The sequence below is a fragment of the Chlorocebus sabaeus genome, chromosome 18, assembly GCF_047675955.1.
Source record: "Chlorocebus sabaeus isolate Y175 chromosome 18, mChlSab1.0.hap1, whole genome shotgun sequence".
NCBI lineage: Eukaryota > Metazoa > Chordata > Mammalia > Primates > Cercopithecidae > Chlorocebus > Chlorocebus sabaeus.
Genome location: NC_132921.1, coordinates 7,959,806 through 7,982,144, shown reverse-complemented (window position 1 = coordinate 7,982,144; position 22,339 = coordinate 7,959,806).

Below are 22,339 nucleotides of genomic sequence, written 5' to 3'. Positions count from 1 at the left end.
GCAATCAAATGTTTTACCAGATGTGGCTGCCTACTTATAAACACAGCTGAGTCATCAACAAAACACAGGTCATTCCTTCCCTGGCCATTAAAATGATCATCCAAATGTAACTCACAAATTGCTCATGAGTGGTGCTTTTACAATATGTTATTTATATTTTCCTAGATGATGGGAAACACTGTAAAATGTAAAACAGGAACTATCCAGGCTTTTTCTTTAAAATCTAAAACTTAGCAAATAAACTTTAAAATTTAGGGACATAGTGTCCTACAGAGCTTGAATTTTTGGTAAATATAAGCCTCAAATTAAAGTGTAACTCCACTAAGAACTAGCTAAGTGAGATTCTATATATTACTTATCTGCTCTCAGCCATAGTTGCTTCAAGATAAACAGGTACACGATAATACCTACTTCAAAAATATACTAAGAAGAACAAAAGTTATTATATATAATATTTACAATACTACAGTGCCTAATAGATTTAAATAAAAATTCCCTATCTAATATTTAAAATGAAATTTCCTAAATTTGAGAAATGTTTTATATCTAGATTTAAATGTGGGCTCCTATGGTACCAAATACATTTCCAGAGGCTTCAGAGAGCTCTTGGCATGGTGACGTACCATTCCACTGCTTTATCATAACATAAAAAACATTAGATGCACAAAATTAAAGTTCAGGTTAATCAAAATATTGCTTGACAAAGCAAATAATTGAATTGCACTTGCAGTGCACTGTGGTAGACAGTAATTAACATGCAGCATCTTCAATATTTGAGTACAACTTCCAATTTCCATTTTAACATTATAGAATGCTGTCTACACATTTTTTAATGGTGCCCATGATAATAATATATTCTCTTTTTAATCATATTCCACGTTGCAAGAAATTAAGCTTGCAATTTTCCCAGGTGCTTACCAAATTACTACTGCAAGCTAATTCTCATCCCCTAAGTTAAGAGTTTCAACACAGTGCACATTAACAGCCTGCTTATGTTCTCCTGTACAACAGAAGGTAAGTTAATATGTGCCTCAATTATATCCAGTTTGTGCATTTATAGCACCCTGTGGGCAGCAGTAAGAAAGCTGTAAATGTACTTATCCCGTTTTTTTAATGGTTTACTATATTACAGTAGAGAAAGACTGAGAAAGTGAAAAGGAAGAAGAAAAAAAGAAATGTAAGGAGAGCAATAGAAAAGGAAATGGAAGAAAATATCATTGAATGGGGAAATGATAAGAAATGCAAATTAAAAATGATAGATTTAAAAACTTTTCAGTTAAATTTATGGCTATAGCTAGATCTACATGCATGAAAGACCTGTATGTATGCCCAATTCTATACATGTTTTATTGTATGTATCTTTACTTAGTTTTAATGACATAGGGTTATAGAATATCTCCATTTATCAAGAATAACTACATATAAAATCACAAGAGTTAAGATATATAGTATTTACAAAGAAACAGTTCTTGGGACACTTTTAATCTGTACAGACCAATCCATGAATACCTATAAACTCAGACAACCTTACTTTCCTTCACTTCTCAACAATGTTAAGTAGCCAAGTCAATTTGCAGTATGAAATATAATTTTAATTTACATTTTATCAATCCAAGATATTTAAAATATTGTCCCAAATATATGTATGAGTTATGAATTAGACTCTACAAGATAATGATCCAAAAATCTACTTATAAATTACAAGTTTGAAACAATATTTACTCTGTTTTTTTTCCTTCTGGCATTCAATGTTGTTTAGCCTTATTGGCACAGTGAAATTTTAAAACAATGTAGACAGAAAGGTAATATCTGTGATGCATTATCTGATTACTTTCTGTTTTTGATATGTAAGAATAGTAGCAAATTTTTAAAAAGTGATTCATAAAGCTTACAATTATTTTTTAAAAATTTTATTGATACATAATAATTGTAAATATTTGGTAGTAAATGTGAATCATGCATATAGTGCGTAATGATCAAATCAGAGTAATTAGTAAGCACATCATCACCTTAAATATTTATCATAGATTTCTGTCGGAAACATTCCAAATATTCTCTTCTAGTTATTTTGAAATATACCATAAGTTATATTATCATGTTCTTAATGCTAATCTTTAGACATCTAAGAATAAAATCATAGACAGTTAACAAAAGAATTTGTAAGTTAAAAATATTGAATATATATTCAAGTTTAATGGAGTTATTACCATTATTACCTTTCCAAGACTATTTAAAAAGTTACAATGGTTTGCCTAAATATCAATTTATGGGTCAATTTTTAACTTTTACATTACCACAGAAAGAAACAAGAACTAAAGACATAATCATGTAGGCAATCAGTGTTTAAATTCTTCCTCTGTTCAAAAAACTTCCTTGGGTTTCTTTTTTGTTTCTTTCAAGTTCGAACTGACACCACTTGAAAAACTTTCTCCTCTTTTCTATTAGCTTAAGGGTATTTTTCAATTCTGATGTTGATCAGGGACAAGACCAAACCATGATTTCTGATTCTTTTTATGCACACAGCACTTGTTATTCATTGCGTCTGAAATTCTACAGGCTTGAGTGGGTCTGCAGGAGAGTTGTGGACAGCTCACTGCATAATAGCAATGCCCACAGAACAGAAGACAGGCTGGAGATGCTCGAGAGGCCAACTAACTTCCTGTTTCCTAAATTATAAACCATATAAGTAATGGAACTTAAGTGATCTCCCTCCCCATAGGCCGCTCCTCTTCAATCAGTTTTTGTAAGTGCTGAAAGGTTGTTATTTCTAACTCACAAACATGAACGGTTACCAGATTCTTAAAAGGCTTCAGTGGCCGGCATAACAATAAAGTGAAGATCTGCATCTTTTCAGGACATCTGTGCATATATTTACATTCTAGTTTCCACCTTCCTGTCCAGCCACATTTCCTATCACTCCTACAATCTAGCCACACTCAGTGACGTACAGGTCCCATCTATGTCTTAGTGCTTTCATAATCTATCTATTCATCAAAACCCTAGTCTCTCTGTGTTGAAAGCTGCCTGCCTCAACTTAGGCACCATATGGTTATTCACATGGAGAATTCTCGGGTACATTTTAAGTCCAGCTATGATGCTGACTTCTTAGTAATTTCTCTCAATCCATTCTCAAAGCAAAGTAAGTTTTTTCTTCTTCTGTGTGACTTCTCACATGGAATACGATTTTATTAAATTGCACTTCTGTTGCCTAACTGTAGAGCATGACATAGTTTTCTGTTCGTCCTCAGTCAGAAATCTTTAACAAGAATGGGTAATCAATATGGCCATGAATGTGGTATGAACATCTTCAACAACTTATGAGTCATTATTGCCTAGGTCATGCAAACTTTAAAGTCCAACTCACTTCTACACGTGTAGTTATTAATCACCGTGTGCATTTCAATCTTAAAAGTGGTTGAAATAAATGGAAATGAAGCAAACTAGTAATAAAAGGGAAGATTAACAAATCTGTTGAGAACACCCGTAAAACCCAGCATTGGAGCCTCCTCCACATTTATTTTTAAAACAGACAAATGACCACAATTGAAAATTGTGTGGGTCTCGTCTATGCTTTAAGGGATATTTGCATATCAAGGATAAAGAGAGATGGAACAATAATTTCATCATGAAATCCTAGGTACTATTGATTTGTCAACATATGTAAGATGAGGCAATGTGGAAATGGGCCTACATTGTGAGATAGAAATATTCCAAGATAAAATAGATAGCAAAAGTTTATTTATTTGGCACCTCTGAAATTCAAAGTGTCATACTGCATGCTTCTTAGAGGTAATTGCTAAGACTATAAATGAAGAACTTCATTAGTATTACATTGAACTTTGAGATGTCAATTAGATAGTCCTTTCAAGTTCTTGATTTAATTCAAAGCTTTGTCTTGAAGAACAGTACACGTGTACCCAGGGATGCTAGATACTCTTTCAATATTGTTCACATTGGTCTTGATTTGTAGGTGCCCACCTGATGCTGGATGTTAAATATCAAATATCAGGCCTGTTTTATACTAACAGGTTGGAACATACGGATTTCCACTTTAGGATAAAATACAAATCTGAATCCAAAAGGGCACAACAAATTTTTAATTATAATTTAAAGCCTATAACAGAGGTCCCCAAGCTTTCTCAGTTCAAGATGCTCTTAGAGTCTCAACATTTCCCCCAAGAGCAACTCTAGCCAAAATAAATACCCTTGTATTAAGTACTTAGGTCTAAACAACTTGACACTCATGTGCATCTTAAAAATTTAGTAACCATTTACAAAATAATAATGCCCAGGAATTGAAAAAAAGTATGTCATGCTTAAACAACTACATTACAGATTAGTGAGATGTGTGTATCTGATGAGTCCTGCACAACCTCCCAAGTCTTGCAATAGACTGGACACCACCACCCACCTTTCCTGTTCCATGTAGATTTTCTTACGATACTTGCTTTGTATCACAACAACCACCAAAAGCCCAGCTATGCAAAAATGTGGCATTATTTAAAGGAGAGTAACTTAATTATGTTAAGACTGTGATAGCAATTTGTTCTGTACAAAACAGATGTCTCTGGATTTCTTTCAAAAATTTAAGGTAACTTATGGTTCTGTGAGTTTGCTGCAGCAACAGCCAACATCTTTTTACTGTTGGGTAATCACATGTCTATGACACTTTCTATCTATCAGATGTACACCTATGCAGGTGACAAAAGATGTGATGACCTCTTCAAGGAGAACTACAAACTATTGCTCAAGGAAATAAGAGAGGACACAAACAAATGGGAAAACATTCCATCCTCATGGACAGGAAGAATGAATATGATGAAAATGGCCATACTGTCCAAAGTAATTTATAGATTTACTGCTGTTTCCATCAAACTATCATTGATGTTTTTCACATAATTAGAAAAAAATACTTTAAAATTTATATGGAACCAAGAAAGAGCCCATATAGCCAAGACAATCCTAAGCAAAAGAGCAAAGCTGGAGGCATCACTCTACCTGACTTCAAACTATACTACAAAGCTATGCTAACAACAACAAAAAAGCATCGTACTGGTACCCAAACAGACACATAGGCCAAAGGAACAGAATAGAGATCTCAGAAATAAGACCACACATCTACAACCATCTGATCTTTGACAAACTTGACAAAAACGAACAGGAAAGGATGCCCTTTTTAATAAACGGTGATAGGAAAACTGGCTAGCCATATGCAGAAAACTGAAACTGGAGCCCTTTCTTACACCTTATACAAAAATTAACTCAAGATGGATTAAATACTTAAATATAAAACCCAAAACCATAAAAATCTGAGAAGAAAATCTAGGCAGTATCATTCAGGACATAGGCATGGGCAAAGATTTTATGATGAAATTGCCAGAAGCAATTGCAACAAAAGCAAAAATTGACAAATGGGATCTAACTAAAGAGTTTCTGCACAGCAAAAGAAACTATCATCAGAGCAAACAGGCAACTTACAGAATGGGAGAAAATTTTTGCAATCTACCTATCTGACAAAGGTCAGATTTCACAATATCCAGAATTTACAAGGAACCTAAGGAACTTAAACAAAAGAAAACAAACAAACAAAAAAACAAGCAACCCCATCAACAAGTGGGCAAAGGATATGAACAGACAACGTCTCAAAAGAAGACATTTATGCAGCCAATAAACCTATGAAAAAAAAAGCTCAACATCACTGATAATTAGAGAAGTGCAAATCAAAACTACAATGAGATACCATCTCACATCAGTCAGAATGGCAATTATTAAAAACTCAAGAAATAGATGCTGGTGAAGCTATAGAGAAACAGAAATGCTTTTACACTGTTGGTGGGAATGTAAATTTGTTCCACCATTGTGGAAGACAGTGAGGCAATTCCTCAAAGATTTAGAACCAGAAATACCATTTAACCCAGCAATTTCATTACTGGGTATATACCCAAAGCAATATTCATCATTCTTTTTCTAAAATACATGCACACATATGTTTATTGCAGCACTATTCACAATAGCAAAGACATGGAATCAACCCAGAGGCCCATCAATGATGGACTGGATAAAGAAATGTGGTACATCTACACCATCGAATACTATGCAGCCATAAAAGGGAAGAAGATCATGTTCTTTGCAGGGACATGGATGAAGCTGGAAGCCATTATCCTCAGCAAACTAACCCAGGGAAAGAAAACCAAACACTGCATGTTTTCACTTATAAATGGGAACTGAACAATGAGAACACATGGACATAGAGAAGGGAACAACACATACTGGGGCCTGTCGTGGGGATTGGGGGAGGGAAGCATCAGGCTAAATAGCTAGTGCATGCAGGGCTTAATACCTAAGTGATGGGTTGATAGGTACAGCAAACTATCATAGTACGCATTTACTTATGTGACAAACCTGCACGTTCTGCACATGTATCCTGGAACTTAGAATAAAATAAAATTTAAAAAACTTTATATCTAGCAGAAGTGTTTGTTGTGTGGTAGATTCCATTATTTTAGGAATATTTGATACTTATGCCCATTGGGCCCAGTCTTGTGTGAGAAGTATATTTCCCATACATGTAATATCAAGATTGGTCATGTGACTCGCCTTGGGCAATAATATATGCCTGTAAAATGAGTTGTGACATTGTCAGGTGTAAGCTCGTTCCCACCATCTGATTTCCTCTCCTCTGGTATGATGTGGCATGTTCCTGAGAGTAGCTCCACGTTTAGCTTTAGTAGAATAAAGGACAAAACCACAGCCCACCTTCAATCCCTGTAAACATGAGTATAAAATAACCTTAGTTATGTGAGCTACTAAAATTTGGGGGTAATTTGTTACTGTGGCTTAACTAAAGCTGATTGACCCACATAGATATTATTTAATATAATTAATAAATATAATTATTGAATATAATTAATATATTTTAAATTAACATGTATCTAAATCTTAACATGTATCTAAATCTTTAATTTCAGATGGACAATTTCATGGACAGATATTCATTTTCCTCATTTTGATAAGATTTATTCCCACATTTTTAAGTTTAAAAAATACTTGAACATATTATTTCAGCTTCCACAGAAGCAATATTATGTATCAATTTTAATAAACATATCATACATGCTTACATAGGTATACACAAACACATTTACATGAATCATCCAAACATTTATCTGTTTATAAGTTTATTCAACAGTTGCTATTAAGAACCAAATATGCTACTGATATTAATTTTCAAAATGCTTCAACCTTTTTACGTACCTGATGTAGAAGTGATTGGCAAATATCCTGTGTCCTTTATACAAAGACACGAATGTTATGGTTCTAGAAAAGCTTATCCTACAGATAAATCTGCCTTCTGTTTCATAGGATGAAAATGACTCTATATTACTCATCCTTGTATCATCTGAAATGACTACCATCATTCTGTACATATACCCAGTTCAATAAATGTGCTGAATTTAATCTACTAATTTTTATCTTAGCTGTCAAAACTAAAGGAAAAAAAATTGACTTAACGAACGTTCTATCTATTCATTCTGTTTTTATCTTGAATTTTCATAGTTTACATTTCTTTACTTTTGTTAAGACAATGCAAATATTCGGAAGCAGACAAAATTTAAATTATATATAGCCTATGACATTCTTCTAGAATCATTATCTCATTCTACTAAGTTGTTACCAGTAAAGCACCTATATTTAATTACATTATATATTTTTTAGGCAAAATTCTTTTCTAACCAAAAAACCCATTATAATAACAAAACAAAATAATAAAAAGAAATAATATTTTTTTGACTCAATAACTCATTCTTTCTCTCTTCATTCCACCTAATCTACAAACTTTAAAAAGTGAATTCAAATGAGATTTGTGTCTTTGATACAGTGCCATGCATGCCATGACTTCAAGTATTGGTTTTCTTTAAAATTTTCCAACATATTTGACTATTAAAATGAAATTACATTTAAGCTATGGAATACACAATAATTTTATTACTTCAAGGATCTTTAATTTTTAGCTAGAGCTCAATTCTTATCTTACTTTTAACCAACTTTTGTGTGGTGTTGAACAGAATTGGAGAATCAGTATAAATGAAAAAAATTAACTCTCTGTCACTGCCTAATATGGTTTAGCTGTGTCCCTACCCAAATCTCATCTTGAATTGTAGTTCCCATAATTCCCACATGTTGTGGGAGGGACCTGGTGGGAGGTTATTGAATCAAGTGGGCAGTTACCCTCATGCTGTTCTCCTGAAAGTGAGTTCTCACAAGAACCATCTCCTGATGGTTTTATAAGTGGCCTTTCCCCCTTTTGCTCATCACTTTTCCTTGCTGCCTTCATGTAGAGGATGTGTTTGCTTCCCCTTCTGCCATGATTGTAAGTTTCCTGAGGCCTACACAGTCATGCTGAACTGTAAGTCAATTAAATGTTTTTATTTTATAAATTATCTAGTCTTCAGTATGTCTTTATTAGCAGCATGAAAATGGATTAATACAATAAATTGATATTGGAGTATTGGGGCATGCGTAAAGATACACCAAAATGTGGAAGCAACACTGAAACTGGGTAACAGGTAGAGATTAAAATAGTTTGAAGGGCTCAGAAGAAGATAGGAAAATGTGGGAAATTTTGGAATGTCCTAGAGACATGGAGGGATCAGAAAACAGGAAAAAGTTTTCAACTTTCTAGAGACCTATTGAATGGCTTTGACCAAAATGCTGATAGTAATATGAACAATGAAGTCCAGGCTGAGGTGGCCTAAGATGGAAATAAGGAAATTCTTGGGAACTGAAGAAAAGATGACTTTTTAAGATTTTTTAAATCGTGTACTTTAGCAAAGACACTGGCAGCATTTTACCCTGCCCTAGACATCTGTGAAACTTTGAACCTGAGACAGATAATTTAGGGTATCTGGTGGAAGATGTTTCTAAGCGGTAAAGCATTCAAGGGGTGACAGAGCTTGAAAGTTTGGAAAATTTGCAGGATGATCATGCAGTAGAAGAAATTCAAGCCCACTGTAGAAATTTGCATGAATAATGAGGAATCAAATGCTAATTGCTAAGACAATGGGGAAAATGTCTCCAGGGCATGTCTGAGAACTTCCTGGCATCCCCATCTATAACATTTCCTATTGTTAGCACAACTTTGAATCCAAAAGGTCCTGTTGGAGAGAAAAGAAAGAGCATTTTTATCCTTACCTCCTTCCCCTCTATTCCTTTTATATTAGTCCTCTCAGATTTTGATTGGACTTTCAGCCACAGCTAATTCCCATAATTCAGAATGTTCCTGTCTGCCCCTGCAAATCTCAGCTAGTCTTTGCTAGTCTCTACTTTTGTACCTCTTTAGGGCACTGACCTTATACTGCCAGTCTTCATCTATCCCTATCTGCTCCTGTCTGTACCTATTAGTTCCTGTGAGTTCCTGCAAGTCCGTGTCTTTTCCTACCTATATCTATTTATCTCTATATTTATCTCTATCTCTACATATTTCTATCTTTATTTATCTCTATCTCTATGTTTATCCCTATATTTATCTCTATATTTATCTCTATCTCTATATTTACTTATCTTATCTCTACTTACTTATCTCTACATCTTCCTGGAAACCTTTTTTATGATCCTGGGTAGAGCTTAGAAATCCACCCTTTAAGCTTCAGCAAGAGACAAAACAGAGACCCCAGACCCTGCACCAGATTGAAGGGAACAGGAAGTGCTCTCCCCTCCCCAAAGCAGGAAAACCAGAGTTTGGCCCTTGCAAATTTCCACTCCACATCAGTGTCATCCTCAATTTCCTGGAATAAATTGTTGATCATGGCAATTAACAAATTTAGCAAAACAATGACCATTGTAATATTATAGACTCCATAAAGAACATAACCAATGTTTTCAGTGAATTTGTGGTTATAGTTGATGACCACTGATTTCACTTCAGAAAGTCCAAATATAGCCCAGAACAGTCTCTTAAGACTCTCTCCAACTGTTGTGAAGGCTTCATTTTGTTTTGCACCAATGTAGTAGGAGTAGAGGTTGAACATTCCAATCATTAAGGCCACAAACACCATAATCAATATGACCATGAACCTAAAGATGTCTTTGACTGTTCCTCCAAGTGACATCTGCAGAGATCCAAAGCTTGCATTTGCTGGCAAGGTACAAGCTATCCCAGAGAAACTCAAAACCACCACAAGTCCCCAAAAGCCCTCAGACTCCATCTGAGGATCAGAGGGGTCCCACTCCCTCCTGACCAAATTGTGGTATTTCACATTATCTCCCAATGTTTTTGTCGAGTTCTTCCAAGTATCATTTGCATCAATGATGCTCTGGGCTTTGGAAACATGCCAGAATGCCCTGAATCTTGCAATGAATGATACCGCGAAAATTACTACATACCCAAATCAAGCGTATTCCACAACTCAAACAAATATTTCTTGGGGACTTGAGTCCAAATTTCCTTACATTCAGCCCATGTCATGCCTCTGTGCTCATTAAATCTGTTTTTCTCTAGCAGAGGCAGGTTAACCATGAAACTGACGCTTCAAGATGACTTTCCTTGCCCAGGCTCCTTCTAAGTCCTTACTTTGTCTTCTTTTTCTCTAAATGGGGCCCTCTGAATAAACAAGCCTCAGATTCCACTGGGTCTTACCCCATGCCTCACCCTCTTATAATAAAGGCCTTAACAAATTCAAGTAAGCAGAATGTTTGCTTTCACTTTGTCCCATTGTTACCCTGGTTCTTCCTAGAGCTTAGCTTTCCCGCCAAGCTTCTTTCAGTCGTCCTCGGGTGTCCTTTGACCATGCGTCCTCTGCTTTCACATGCCCTAGAGTTCCTTCACTGGGGTCTTTGTCACCCCACGTTGGGCAGCCAGGAATGTTGGGATGATTGGACTCAACACCAGGTCATGGGGGTGACGAAGTCTGGTGGAGTCAAGGCAACGAGAAAAGACAATTTGAGAGAGAAAATAGGTCCAGGGGGCCAACGCTAAGTATGGAGGCTGCAAAGGCCTCAAACTCTGGGGCCCAGACTATTGGTGATCAAACAAAGAAACAGGTTGTGAGAATGTGGGGTTGAAAGGGAGCGCTGCATTAAGCACATGATTTAAGCTGTGATGGTTTAGCATTTATATGGCCAATTCTAAGACACAATCCATCTAGGAGCCTGGGAGGGCTAGAAACAAGGAGCCAGCAAGTCTAGACACATTCCAGAGCCATGAGCCCTGGATTTTATCCAAGTCATGAGGGGTTTTATGCCTTGGGCTTATATAATGGTGCATCAGAGTAGCCTTCTACCCTTTAGCACAGAGCCTGGTGGTCCAAAGGCTACAAAAGGTTTTAGACCCTGGACCCCGGACATGTTCCAAGACACTTTTACATTATGTCAGACGTGCAAGTCCTACCTCAGCTTCTCCCAACACTCAGCTTTTCTCCCAACGTTAAGGGTTAATTAGTGCTCTGTTAGATTTCAGACTTGTGTAGGGTTGTAGTTCCTTTATTTTGGTCAACTTCTTCCATTTAGAATGAGAATGTTTGCCCAATACCTGTACCCCCATTGTACCTAGGAAGTCACTAGCTTACTTTTGATTTTGCAGGCTCATAGGAAGAGGAACTTCCCTTGTATTAAATGACACCTTGGACTTCGCCTTTTGGGTTAATACTGGAATGAGTTAAGATTTGGCGGGACTGTTGGGAAGGCATGATTGTGTTTTGAAATATGAGGAGATGAGATTTAGGAGAGGCTGGGGGGCAGTGATATGGTTTGACTGTGTCTCCACCCAAATCTCATCTTGAATTGCAGTTGCTGTAATCCCCACATGTCATGGGAAGGACCTGGTGGGAGGTAATTTAATCATAGGGGAGGTTACCCTCATGTTGTTCTTGTGAAGATCAAGATCTGATGGTTTTATAAGAGGCTTTTCCCCCTTTTGCTCACCACTTCTTGCTCCCACCATGTGAAGAAGGATGTGTTTGCTTCCCTTTCCACTAGGATTGTAAGTTTCCTGAGGCCTACACAGTCACACTGAACTGTGAGTCAATTAAAACTCTCCTTTATAAATCACCCAGCCTTGGGTATGTCTTTATCAGCAGTGTGAGAACAAACCAATACACTGCCACATCATCTATTCTTGATACAGAAAAAATATATTCATAAGAAACCTTCACCAATTAAAAAATTATTTTATGGCACTGAGCTCTGAATGTCTACAGCCAAAAATCTCAGAAAAATAACTCATGCACACACACACACACGCACACAAACACACACAGACACACACACACAGATGGTGCTAAGAAATTTGTGGGTACAAGTAATAAAGCAAATTAAACATGTTTTTCCTATCATCAGTTTTGTGTTTAAACATATCTGGGTATAAAGACTATTTTTTAGTTGGAATAAAAGGAAGGATAAAGATGGGGGAGAAAAAATGAATCATTGTGTAACTTATATTACCACAAGAGCTGTCCTTTCTGAGAATAAAAATATGTTTTCTATCATATGTAAATCCTCTTTATTCAGTAGCTGTCTAACTCTACTATAAAGCAAAGAAACAGTAAACTCGCTTAATTTCCCATATAAACAAGAGCCATAGTCAATCTTGTTCAGAGTTAACCTCGTATTTTATCTGGCTCCCTTTGTAAGGTTGATTTCTTTTTTGTGACATCACAATAATTTCTCATCCTATGGTAAGCTATAATGCTGATAATATAAAAAATAAATAAAAATATAGCATAGGAATATTCTAAATTGAATGATTTTTCAGTTTCCTGGGAGATGTCAATACCAGGTCTTTAAAATAGCATTTTTTAATGTCAAAAAGGGTTTTTTTCATACTAGTTTTGCCATAGAGTGGCATTAAAAAACAAATTAAAAATTTATGCCAAGCTAGAAAATACTTTTGAATTGTAACTGTGTCACTGAGTTGTGCCAATGCATCAATCTGTTTGTCAGCCAAAACAAAGTGAAACAAAACAAAATATTATTTTTACTGCTCGCTTCTTGATTTCTGCTTAAGGTGCTGCTGAAATAATTGCTAACTTTTGATTATATCTGCGTTTTTCAGGAAATGAGTATTTTAACAGGAAAAATCATTTCTATTAAAATACTAAATGATCATTGTGACAGTCCTGGAATTTTCATACTCTTATTTTGTAGATTTAAAATGGACCTACATTTCTGATTAACTGTTGTGTTTTACTGTCATTTAGACACTCTGCATATTGTTACTCACTGTCAGAATAAAAATTAGTCATTCCTCATTATCAGAATAAAAACTAGAAATCTAAATCATCATTTCCACTCCAAATGACTCAATAGAATGACATGTTACCAGAAATATTTCTTAATATTAGAAAACCAGCAAAGGAAACATCAAATTTGTCAGCAAAACGGCAGATATGACTCTATCAATAATCCGTGGCACTTTTGTATTCCCCGTCTGGGGCTATTATATAGCTCTGGATGACAGCCTGCTTCAACTTCATCGTATGATCCACTGGGACAGAAACTCATAACTGGCTTTCGACATAGAGCCTTCGTACAAAGCATAAGAACCACAGCCAGTCAGTATAGGGAGATTATGAGAGTGCGGCAATGAACACAAAAGTTTGGGGGAAAGCAGTTTAACACAAAACCTGACAAAAACAGGCCCAGAAGGATGGCTCCTTAAATGTTAAACGCCGGAAAGGAATTGAGCATTTCAAAATCATGCTTTGGATGGTTTGAAAATCGTGTTCTTTTAGGAGCTGCAGCTATTCGTTTTAAATTGCTCTACACAATCTCCAAACACCTTCCCCACACAGACACACGTACAGACTCACCAAGGATGAAAAGGGTGTTCTCAAAACAGGTCACTCGACAGCACTAGAGGGTCATTGCTTCTAAATACACAGTTTACTACATTTACCTCTTATAATTATAAATCACTGCTTTCAGGATCTCTGAAGAAAAGCTTTACAGGGTTGTTGAGACACTGGGGGTTGGAAGTGCCCTATACTCATGAGCACTGATTGATAGTTTCTGGAAATGTGTGTGCCAGTTATTAAATACAGATACTATTAAAAATTAACATATGTAAATTTGGAATTAAATCATGCTGAAACAAAAGTAATATGTAAACATAATTGCTTTTTAATATATTGTTACCATCTTTAACTATTATCATATACTCCTGAAGTTGTCTACATCTAGGCATCTGCACGGTAGAAATGTTGTATGATGATGATGGGCTACTGTGCATCTTTTCACCACTCTGTGTCCAGTGAACCCACACTAGCATGTTGGTAGCTTAAATCAGCTACAGTGGTAGTATTTACATCATGAAAATCAGCAAATTCCACAAAGCATAACTCATTTTCTCCCTCCAAGAGCTAATTTTGAACATTTTCCATCACACCACTGGGGTAAGAAGTTTTCAAGCTTTGCATTTGAAAAGCGGTATAGTTATTCCTGCCACAAGACACCCTTATTGAGATGTCAAGTAATAATCTGACTATCCCTTTTGGATGCCATCAGGAATAAGAAATGGTTTCCTTAAGGATTCTCAAGAGTATTTTTAAACTGAGCAATTAGCTTTACCTGCTCATTACCAAAGTTCAAAACTTTTAACTCATGTGTCATGAACTCTACTTTAAAAGTAAAAATATATATAAAACCTAAAAGTAAAAAAAAAAATCAAAATGCATTAAGTAAAATACATTAAAGTAGAAAATATTTTTAAAAGTTTTAAAACACTGTTCTTTTAGATTTAAAATAGCAGGTACATAACCACTTTTATTCATAATCACTGGTAAGTGTTTCATGTGTCTGGAGGGCTGATGAAATAACTGGCATATAAAAATCAATAAGTAAAAGACTAGGAACTTAGGAAAACAAAACGGCATGACCAGTGAGTTACGGATTGTTCTATGATGGAGAAGTGGGTGAAATTGTGCCTTTGTGCCTAGTGCTTTGGGTGCAGCTATGAAACCTGACACAATCGTGGAACAACTAATTCACTTATCTGGAGAAGTAATGGTAGAAAAAGCAAAACCAAAGTATAAGATAAAACTGTGCTTGAATTAGCGAGGTATACAGCTGAGTCTTGATAACATTTTCAAAGAACACCTCTAGTAATTATTTACAAAACCATATGGAATTCATATGAATTGGGAACGGGATCTTACTTTATTATCAAGCATGTATTGAAGTGGCAAACCTGCAGAATTTAATAAACTGTATTTAAAAGCTACAGAGCAGCTTTCCCAAGAGTTGAAACATAATTTTAACTAGTATTTATAGACTGATAATATTGAAAGTGGCATTGAGAAATTATCTAGTCTGCCTCAATTTCTAAGAAAGATAAATGTTTATCCATCCAAGTACTGTAGCATGTATTCTATTTTTAAAAATCACAAGAGGATAAAGTTTATTGACACTCATTGATAATCTAATCTATGATTTATTAATTGTCACAAATTAATTGTTTAGTCACTTCTTTACTACAGTTATACCCACACGTTTTATGAATAATAATTGTGAAAATACATATTAGCCTTTTACCATTTTTGTACACATAAAGCAAATGTCTCTTGGTCATAATCAAGAGGACAGGCAAATAAGAGCAAGAAAATATACTGAGATTTTGTATGTTTTTTGCAAAATTGAAAAAATCACAAGGCCGGGTGCAGGTGGCTCATGCCTCTAATCCTAGCACTTTGGGAGGCTGAGGTTAGCAGATCATTTGAGGTCAAGAGTTCGAGACCAGCCTGGCCAACATGGTGAAACCCTGTCTGTACTAAAAATACAAAAATTAGACAAGTGTGGTGACAGGCACCTGTAATCCCAGCTACTCAGGAGGCCAAGACACGAGAATCACTTAACCCAGCAGGCGGAGGTTGGAGTGAGCCAAGATCATGCCACTGCACTCCAGCCTAGGCAATAGAGCAAGACCCTGTCTCAAAAAAAATAAAAATAAAAATAAAAAGTGAGAGAAAAGAAAAAGGAAAAAAACACAATTGTTTACTTGATTAGAGCACAAATAGAAGATAAAAATGGGGCTAGAAACATATTTTTTGCTTATATAATTTACATACTGCTTATATTTTAAATTCACATACTGTATGTATATTCCTATGACAGTTAAATAAAGCATTGCCTCTATTGTGTTTGCCAGAAAGTTATTACATTCAAACTGAAAAATGACAGCAATTTAAAACATGTTTTCTCCTAGGGGAAATGCTTTGCGTCAGTAATCACTGTGTTAAAAAAACAATGGCCATAAAGGTAGGGAGTGAAAATTTTGCTTAAATGCTTATTTTTTGTTTGTTTGTTTAAATAAGCCATACTCCCTTATTCTTGAAAAAGAAACTAGCTACATCACTAATAATATACGTATAAACATAATGAGTTTTAAAAGCATTTCTTTCAAAATACTAACTTTAAGATATCAGAATCTCCATGAACTTCAGACTAAGAAGATGAAGAAGCAGTTCATTCTTTTGAAATCCTATATAGACTTCATGTTGCTTGTTGTTTGGTTTCCCATTCACTCTTCAAAGATAATTTATACATATACAGGAATCTATTCAACATAATTACTTAGGTAGAAAAGTACTACAAATTCTGTATAAAGAATTTGTGTCTGTTAATCACTGTCCTGGAAAAAAAATTAACGTAAATAAATAAATTTTTATAAATCTTTTAAGTTGAGTTTGGTGGATATTTCTTTTGTACCTAAAAGTAATGTATTCTCCATCTAGTGACCCTAGGTTAAAGTTGACTTAGAGAAAATAACTATTTACCATGTTTATTTACTGCCAATATTTAATTACAAAAATCAGATATCTATTTTTACAAATCTTGTAAATGTAATATTGTAGTTAAAGAAGATGATTCTATAGAAATAAAATTTAATGATATTTAAAGTATATAACATGGTAAATATTTATATTGACCTTTTGCTAAAAATAATGCTTTCTCATAATTAAAAATTATATCTGTTGAAGCAACAGATTTCCAGAAAATGTACCTGAAGTTGGGGAGACTACTAAAGACTAAAAGATCTGTGAAGCTTAATAATAAACATAACTACAAATTTATAACGCTTTGCAAATTTCTTGAGTCCCAGTCCAATTTTTTTCCCCTATAACATTTTGGTCTATTTCATTACAGTCAAAAGAAATATGACATGGTGGCTTTTCTGTAAATCACAGTTAACTAACAGCCTAGGTTAAATAGCAATGATAACAATAACATTAATTAAAATACCTTCAGCAAAATTGGTGCAGATTTGCTCAATTCCATTAGGCCTAGATTTAAGCAGTGATCAAGAAAGGAAGGCAGGAGTTTAGTAAGAGTGTTTTTTATTCATTTCCCTCCAATGGAATGAAATAGAATCAGAAATTTAAGATAAGAGAAATGGATGAAGAGCTTTCACAGGCATTGCTATGTTCAGTTTCATTTGAATTCACAATGTGAACAAATATAAAGCTATCTCTGTGGGAACAGTAAACATTTTAAATTCTGTGGTTTAACAAAGTTAAAAGCTTCAATCTATAATTTGCTGGCTTCAAAAAACTTTGAAATTCTGAGAGTAGTTTCGTGCGTGTGAAAATCTTCAGAGTCGCAGACAAAAGTAAGGGCAATCGCAGTTAGTGGATAAATCATTGGCAATCAAAACTCAGTGACTCAATTGAAAGGTCAATGCACTTTTCTTTGATTTTTTGATTTAAACTGATATTCCATTTTCTTAGATTTTCTAAAGCTGCCCATATGTGCCTTAATGTCCATAATTATGCTTAACATAATTTATCTAAATTTGGCTGAGACCACTCAATATTTTGGATGCTGAAATAAATATCTGCATTACATTTTCCCTTTGCTATTCTTCTAAAAAGTAATAAAAATTATTCACACATATACTGGTGATCACCCTAAAAATACTCATAAACACAAAGATATACAGAGAATATTTTCTTCATTTGTTTCTTTTAGGAAAGAAAGATAAAAAATAAGTTCCATCCATATTAACAAACATCTGCTTTTTAGTAAATAATAAATGATTTTCTTCATTTAATATATTTTTCTACCTATTGTGGATTTTCTATTTATGCAGAGATAAATCCATAACAAACCAAAAAGTATTTCATTCACTAATTGTGTAAAAGATAGAAAAGCACTTTATTTTGTTTTGATGATTGTATTTTGTTCTTCTTTAAATATTTGACTTTAAGAATTCCTTTTGAGTTTTAAATATTTGCTGCAAAATATTTTTGTATATAAATTAATACATGAATATAGAGTGAGATAATTCACAAATTTAAATTTCTATTATGTCAATAGTAAGACAAAATTGACTTCCTTAAAACATAGTTTGATAAGTACTCAATCTGAAATACATACAAAAATAAATGCAAACTCCTCACATCCTAAGAATATTTTTCTAGTATCTACTATTCCTTCTCCCAACACTTACATGTAGATATGCAGTGAACGAATATACATTTATGTGCTTAAGAGTGATGAGAATCCAATAGGAATCCACATCTAGCTATCAGATCTTGACACTCAAAATGCCATTCCCCACTAAAAGAAAATAAGAATCTTTGTGGAAGGCACTAATTCCAGGGCTGACACATACACACAATAGTTCAAGAGGAACCTCTTATATCCACCATAGAGAAAGGAAGTGCTCGAAGAATGACGACAACATACAAAATTAATACCCAGGCCAGCCTGACTGTTTATTCTAAAAATTAGCATCCAAGTAAATAAAATAATAATCTATTATAATCCACAAATAATATGAGAATTTGTGAGCCTATACTGATATAGACCAATAAAGAGATTGATAGTTTGGTAAAAATAGAATATTAACAGGGCTTCAAAGTATCTTCCCATAAAATACTTACTAAATTACAAACAGGAAAAGAATAACTTCATAGCAAAGGAGCCTCACAGACAGCACTTAATTGAGTCATCAAAACGGCATCAATAAGTAGTGAAACAAAAATAAATCTTGTAGGGAAAAGAACACAGAATCACTTCTATGGTATTCCTGCCAAAGATGCATCATCTCAATCTGATCAAGAGAGCACATCAAGGAAGCCCAAAAGGAGCAAAAGGAGGGACCTTCTAAAGAAGAGCTGGCTTCTAATTTCCAAAGCTTCAGGGTCATGAAGGTCAAGGAATGGCTGAATAACTCTTCCAACCTATGAGAGATTAAAAAGAAACTGCTGGGCTGAGCGTGGTGGCTCACGTCTGTAATCCCAGCATTTTGGGAGGCTGAGGAGGGTGGATCACCAGGTCAGGAGATCAAGATCATCCTGACCAACACGGTGAAACCCAATCTCTACAAAATAATAATAATAATAATAATTGCTGGTAAATGCAGCACTTGATGCTGAATGTGTTCCTTTGCCATAAAAGAGATTGTTGGCAAAACTGCTCAAAGTCAAATGGGAGATAAGGATTAGATGATACAAGAAAGAAATGTTAATTTTCATGGTTTTATTGTGTTTGCTTATAAAATGTCCTTGCTTATAAAAAATATGCAATAAAATGGTTGGGAGTAATGGGGTATCAGGTTGGCAAATTACTCTCCAATGGTTCTGGAGAAAATCTGGTTTTTGTTTTACTAAACTTTTACTTTTCTGTGAGTTTTTTGCTATGACAAAACTCAAAAATAATTTACAAACTGAGTAGTTATTCTGAATGACTAATATACAATGACATATAGAGAACAGGCATTTAATCCCTCACTCTTCCAAGGCCTAATGTAAAAAAGTTATAAAAAGGTATTATATGAAGTTCAAAATGTCAACTAAATCATCTCCAGATAAGATTTTAAAACATTTGTGGAAGACTAAAAATTGATAGAAGTGGCAAAGGAAGACAGAGACAGACATGGCTGGGTGTGGTGGCTCACACCTGTAATCCCAACAATTTGGGAGGCCAAGGCAGGTGGATCACTTGAGCTCAGGAGTTTGAGATCAGACTGGGGAACACAGCAAGACCCCATGTCTACAAAAAATATATAAACATTTGGCAAGGCCTGGTGCTTCACGCTTCTAGTCCCAGCTACTTGGGAGATTGAGGCTGGAGGTTAAGACAGGATGATTGCTTGAACCTGGGAGGTTGAGGTTGCAGTGTGTTGTGATCATGCTGTATTAGTTCATTTTCATGCTGCATAAAGACATATCCGAGACTGGGCAATTTACAAAAGAAAGAGGTGTATTGGACTTACAATTCTACATGGCTGGGGAGGACTCTCAATCATGGCAGAAGGTGAAAGACACGTCTCACATGGCGGTGGTGAGAGAATGAGAGCCAAGCAAAACAGGTTTCCCCTTATCAAACCAGCTTATCTTGTGAGACTTATTCACTATGAGAACAATGTGGGGGAACCACCACCATGATTCAATTATCTCCCACCAGTTATCTCCCATAATATATGGGAATTTGGGGAGTACCATTCATGATGAGATTTGGGTGGGGACACAGGGAGCACAGAGCCAAACCATATCATTCCATCTCGACCTCTCCCAAGTCTCATGTCCTCACATATCAACACCAATCATGCCTTCCCAACAGTCCCCTAAAGTCATTTCAACATTAAGTCAAAAGTCCACAGTCCAAACTCTCATCTGAGACAAAGCAAGCTTCTTCCACCTATGAGCCTGCAAAATCAAAAGCAAGTTAGTTACTTCCTATATACAATGGAGGTACAGGCATTGCATAAACACAGATGGGAAAAAGTGGCCAAAACAAAGTGGCTACAGGTCTCATGCAAGTCCAAAATCCAGCAGGGCAATCTAATCTCAAAGTTCCAAAATGATCTCCTTTAACTCCATGTCTTGCATCCAGGTCACACTGATGCAACAGGTGAGATCCCATGGCCTTGGGAAGCTCCTCTCCTGTGTCTTTGCAGGGCACAGCCTCCCTCCCTGCTGCTTTCACGGGCTGGCATTGAGTGTCTGTTGATTTTCCAGGTGCATGGTGCAAGATGTCATTGGATCTGCCTTTCTGGGTCTGGAGGACAGTGGCCCTCTTCTCACAGCTGTACTAGGCGGTTTCCCAGTAGGGACTCTGTGTGGGGGCTCCCACCCCACATTTCCTTTCTGCACTGCTGTAGCAGAGGTTCTCCCTGAGGACCATTCCCCATGGCAAACTTCTGCCTGGGCATCCAGGCATTACCATACATCTTCTGAAATCTAAGCAGAGGTTTACAAACCCCAATTCTTGACCTCTATGCACTCACAGGCTTAATATCACATGGGAGCTGCCAAGGCTTGGGGCTTGCACCCCTGAAGCCATGGTCCGAGTTCTACATTGACCCCTTTCAGCCACGGCTAGAGCACCTAGGACCCAGAGTACCAAGTCCCTACATGGCACGGGAAACCTGGTCCTGGCCCACAAAACCAGTTTCTCCTAGGCTTCTGGGCCTTTGATGGGAGGGGCTGCTGTGAAGTCCTCTGACATGTTCTGGAGACATTTTTTCCAGTGTCTTGGGAGTTAACATTTGGCTCCGTGTTACTTATGCAAATTTTTGCAGCTGGCTAGAAATCTCAGAAAATGGGTTTTTCTTTTCTATCACATTGTCAGTCTGTAAATTTTCTGAACTTTTATGCTCTGCTGCCCTTATAAAACTGAATGTCTTTAACAGCACCCAAGTCACCTCTTTAATGCTTTGCTGCTTGGAAATTCCTCTGCCAGCTACCCTAAATCATTTCTCTCAAGTTCACAGTTCCACAAATCTCTAGGGCAGTGGTAAAATTCCACCACACTCTTTGCTAAAACATTATAAGAGTCACCTTTGATCTAGTTCCCAACAAGTTCCTCATTTCCATTTGAGACGACCTCAGCCTGGACTTTATTGTCCATATCGCTTTCAGGGTTTTGGTCAAAACCATTCAACAAGTCTCTAGGAAGTTCCAACTTTCCCACAGTTTCCTGTCTTCTTCTGGGCCCTCCAAACTATTCCAACCTCTGCCTGCTACAGAGTTCCAAAGTTGCTTCCACATTTTAGGGTATCTTTTCAGCAGCGCCCCACTCTACTGGTACCAATTTATTTTACTAGTCTGTTTTCAAGCTGTTGAGAAAGATATATCCAAGACTTGGTTATTTACAAAAGAAAGAGGTTTATTAGACTCACAGTTCCTCGTGGCTTGTGGGGGGCATGACTCACAATCATGGTGGAAGGTAAAAGACACATCTCACGTGGTGGCAGCAAGTGAGAGAATGAGAGCCAAGCAAAATGGGTTTCCCTTTTTCAAACCATCAGATATCGTAAGACTTATTCACTACTACGAGAACAGTGTAGGGGAAAATGCCTCCACCATTCAATTATCTCCCACCGGGTCCCTCCCAGAACATA